The sequence below is a fragment of the Oncorhynchus tshawytscha genome, linkage group LG06 (genome assembly GCF_018296145.1).
Source record: "Oncorhynchus tshawytscha isolate Ot180627B linkage group LG06, Otsh_v2.0, whole genome shotgun sequence".
Lineage (NCBI taxonomy): Eukaryota > Metazoa > Chordata > Actinopteri > Salmoniformes > Salmonidae > Oncorhynchus > Oncorhynchus tshawytscha.
The window spans coordinates 72,707,338-72,712,297 of NC_056434.1; the positions used below are offsets into that span (position 1 = coordinate 72,707,338).

At 41.7% G+C, this 4,960-nt stretch overlaps 1 long non-coding RNA gene across 1 annotated transcript; it reads right to left on the minus strand.

Moving 5' to 3' along the window:
* Nucleotides 1-2,436: 2,436 nt before the first annotated feature.
* Nucleotides 2,437-4,134, minus strand: LOC112253432. The gene is made up of 6 exons (XR_002954012.2): nt 4,016-4,134; nt 3,766-3,899; nt 3,325-3,594; nt 3,056-3,219; nt 2,851-2,966; nt 2,437-2,752 (listed from the first exon to the last, which is right to left on the minus strand). It is a non-coding gene; the product is annotated as an uncharacterized LOC112253432 (long non-coding RNA).
* Nucleotides 4,135-4,960: the final 826 nt, after the last annotated feature.

Here is a 4,960-nt window from a genome sequence, read left to right on the forward strand (position 1 = left end):
CAAATGTTCTTCAACAAAGTCTGAACACTTATGTAAATGTTATATTTCATTTGTATTTATAAAATATACACATTTGCAAACATTTCTAAAAACCTGTTTTTGCTTTTTCATTATGGGGTATTGTGTGTAGACTGATAAGGGCAAAAAACTATTTAATACATTTTAGAATAAGGTTGTAACATAAAATGTGGAAAAAGTCTAGGGGTGTGAATAGTTTCTGAATGCACTGTATATACCAGTTTAGGTGTGCTGGTCCTTAATCATTTGCTACAGAGTTGGTCGCTCAGGTTTAAGTTGTGGGGAGTTATATAATTAGCATGTAGTTCATGCATGCTTTCAGTCTCCATGAGTAGTAGTTCTAATCATGTTCTATTTGATGTAGCTGTCTTTTAAACTAAAGTGTAAAAGGCAAAATATGGTAATTTAAACTAATGAATGCAATTAACTTAAATCATGTTTTCTACACAGCAAATTTGAAAGTGTTAATTTTATACACTTGTCCAGGGTTGAGAGGTCCACTCCCATCAGTGTTAATTTAACACTTTTGGTAGTGTTCATATTGAAACACTTGGAGTGTTAAAATGACACTGTTGTTCAAATGACCCATGGGAGTGTTTTTCAACACCCTCAGTATTAAGCAACACCTTTCAGTGTTGAGGATCAACCCCAGAGAAGTCATCCTGTAGCTGAATTGACACCAGGAAGTGCTAAATATTCACACTATGAAATAACATTTTTTGTGTCTGGTCCTCTCCCACTCAAATCAAGCCTGCAAGTTGTAGGGGATTTAAACATGAGCAATAAAAGGATTTGTTACAAGATTAATGCTTTGTTTAATTTATTTAGGTTACAAAGAGAGGATGCATCAGAAAGAAATCAGTGCATCACAGGCACATCAGAATGAAATCAGTGCATCACAGGCGCATCAGTACAGGGTATTATATGCAAACAAGTATTTGCAGAGTTACTATTTAACACAAGTGGAAGTCCTCCTAAGACTAATTCTGCAATTTTCTTGACAAAGTTGGCAATAATCTGACTATTACTCAATCATGTCAAACAAAGGATTGTCTGCACAATGTAGAAGTTAACGAGAATCATCATAAACAAAGCAAAAAAAGAAACGTCCCCTTTTCAGGACCTTGTCTTTCAAAGATAATTCATAAAAATCCAAATAACTTCACAGATCTTCATTGTAAAGTGTTTAAACACGGTTTCCCATGCTTGTTCAATGAACCATAAACAATTAATGAACATGCACCTGCGGAACGGTTGTTAAGACACTAACAGATTACAGACGGCAGGCAATTAAGATAAGTTATGAAAACGTTGGACACGAAAGAGGCCTTTCTACTAACTCTGAAAAACAGCAAAAGAAAGATGCCCAGGGTCCCTGCTCATATGCGTGAACATCCCTTAGACATGCTGCAAGGAGGAACGAGCACTGCAGATGTGGCATGGGCAATAAATTGAAATACCCATACTGTGAGACGCCTAAGACAGCGCTACAGGGAGACAGGACGGATAGCTGATCATCCTTGCAGTGGTAAGACCATGTGTAACAACACCTGCACAGGATCGGTACATCAGAACATCACACCTGCGGGACAGGTACAGGATGGCAACAACAACTGCCCGGGTTACACCAGGAACACACAGCCCCTCCATCAGTGCTCAGACTGTCCTCGTCAGGCTGAGGGCTTGTAGGCCTGTTGTAAGGCAAGTCCTCACCAGACATCACTGGCACAATGTCGCCTATGGGCACAAACCCACCGTCGCTGGACCAGACAGGACTGGCAAAAAGTGCTCGTCACTGACGAGTCGCGGTTTTGTCTCCCTAGGAGTGATGGTCGGATTCGTGTTTATCGTCGAAGGAATGAGCGTTACACCAATGCCTGTACTCTGGAGAAGGATCGAGTTGGAGGTGGAGGGTCCGTCATGGTCTGGGGCGGCGTGTCACAGCATCATCGGACTGAGCTTGTTGTCATTGCAGGCAATCTCAACGCTGTGTTTTACAGGAAGACATCCTCCTCCCTCATGTGGTACCCTTCCTGCAGGCTCATACTGACATGACCCTCCAGCATGACAATGCCACCAGTCATACTGCTCGTTCTGTGTGTGATTTCCTGCAAGACATGAATGTCAGTGTTCTGCCATGGTCAGCGAAGAGCCCGGATCTCAGTCCCATTGAGCACGTCTGGGACCTGTTGGATCGGAGGGTGAGGGCCATTCTCTCCAGAAATGTCTGGGAACTTGCAGATGCCTTGGTGGAAGAGTGGGGTAACATCTCACAGCAAGAACTGGCTCATTTGATGCAGTCCATGAGGAGATGCACTGCAGTACTTAATGCAGCTGGTGGCCACACCAGATACTGACTGTTACTTTTGAGTTTGACCCCCCCTTTGTTCAGAGACACATTATTCAATTTCTGTCACGTCTCTGGAACTTGTTCAGTTTAATGTCTCAGTTGTTGAATCTTGTTATGTTCATACAAATATTTACACACATTAAGTTTGATGAAAATAAATGCAGTTGACGTTTCTTTTTTTACTGAGTTTGTCAGGTTAAAGACAAAGTGGACTTTGAATAGTTCATCAAACGCACACAGATCACTAGTTGCCTGGCAGGGAACTAGCCTCTTGTCCACCACGATGTAGTAGTTGTCAATCTTGCTCTGTCTTCTTCCGACGCCAAGGAGGTATGGCTGTCGACCATGGCTCCCATCAAGATGGTCTTCAATGCTGCAGCATGACTGCAACACACAAGGGGTCTTAAGTCACACTCCACATGTTAAGACAACGAAGAGACAACCCAAAAAGAAATGACACAACAATTAATGTATCATCTTACCTTATGAAAGTGCACTAGTCTGCCGACAGCATCACTGGCACTGAGTTTGGTCCTCTTCCCTCATGCTGGTGGAGGGAGGAGATGAAGAAGCAGCAGGGAGGACATATTGTGACAGTCTGAGGGAAAGAAAAAGCAAACAACCCCAAATCACATAAAACAATATCCTGAATTTGAAATATTGCACTACCCACGAGAATCCACTAACTGGTTTTGCTGTCATTCTCCAGCAGTTTTTCTGCAGACTTCAGGAGCTGTGGTAGTCAGGGATTTTGCCAGTTTGATGACTTTAGGCTTCAATACAGTGTCCCATTTTTCAAGGAGCTTAGAGGACGTTTCATCGTCGAACATCAGCAAAAAGTCCTGATTCACCTAAAACAAAGTGGATCAACTCAACTTTATGACCAACACAAAATAATGTTCTCAATCAGACAAATAGTCTGTAGTTCTGATTCCAATACATACTACATCACTCACCAATCGTATGATTCCCAGAAACCTGGGAAAGACTGAGGACATCTGATCTGTGCTTCTGTCTGGACTATAAACTAGCTCCTGGTGATACTGGAATACCTCCTACATCTTCTGATAGATTTGTTTTTCATTGCCTGTGTGGACAAGGAATGATATGGCCTCCTTGCAGGCATCACCAACAAGCTGATGGTCCAGGTCAGTTTTCCTCCTATGGGTTGGGCCTCCTGAATTACAAGAGCATAACGTTCTCTCTGTTGATGAGTGGGAAGCCTCCTGCTCAAAAACAATAAAGCATACACACAGCAAATATATGTTTAACCATAGTTTTGTTGATGACGGTACTGCATCTTTCTACTGTCTCATAATGATTCCAAATTACATTAATGTATAGTTTGATTGTTTTGATCCATTGTTTGTGGCCAGATTGGCTAATGAGAAGCTTACTCATGCATCTCTTTCATGCGGCTGACTAAGATGGCAATCTCTCTCCTGGTTCTGTGGTCCAATGTTTTAGTTGTCTGGTATTCTTCTAATACGTCTTGCCCGCTAGGTCTACTAGTCAGGGCATCTCGGACCATCTGTTAAGACAAGAGAAAAGTTCAAGATTTTAGGGTTGGTTTATGCTGTCAGAATCTCCATGAAGAGCAAACACAAAAATGGGATTATCAACCTCCAATATCAGTTGTAATTATACCTATTTTGCTGCTGCGGAGTCAATGGCCTCGTCTCCTAATGTTGAGTGGGCCTTTTTAGACAGTCTTTCTGAAGATCTCAGGTCTAAGTCACTTGACAAGAGGGATAATGTGTCTGTGCACAAACAGACTGTAGGAGAAAAGTCTGAGCACAAACAATGGATCAAAGCAATCAATCTATACATTCGTGTTATTTGATATCATTATTTGAGACTGTAGAAAGATACCTTCATCAAGATCTTTGATTGTGAGGCACAGGTCTGGATTGGCCTCAATCAGGTCCAGCAGGACATCCTCCACCTCCGTTTGGGAATCATCAAATTGTGTATATGTGCTGCAAAGGGCAGTCCAAACCTATTTTGGTCTACAAAAAGAGAGACTAATCAGAATACAGGGAGATAAGTCACCTAGGGGGCTACAGAATGAGTCTGACCCAAATCAAGCCCAAGGGTTCAATTAAGAAAACACATCAGACAGTTCATATATTCAACTTGATTTCATCAATCTCCATAAGAGAACCCAGGCTGCAACTTCATGAACTTCTTGCATTTTTGGCATTGGACATTCTCCAACATGTTACACTGCAATTACACATAATGTCGTATTTAAGTTAAATTTGGTTGCAAACATTTTATGGCATAGCTGTACATATAGAAAAAAAAAAATCACACAAAATGCCCCCTTATACCCTTTCCCCTTTGTCTTCCCTGCAGTGGATCAACCATTTGTTCCGAATGCCACTTTATGATGTAACAGGTGCCTGCAGACCCCAGGCTTGGCAAGGCAATATTTCAGTGAAATCAACCAACCAAACTAGCAAGCTAACAAACTTGCTACATACAGTTACCACCACCACTCCTATATATAGGAAAGAAACTGGCCAAAACATTTCAAGCCGTATTGTCTTCAACACAATGTCTGATCTGTGATTAAGAACAAGCACACAC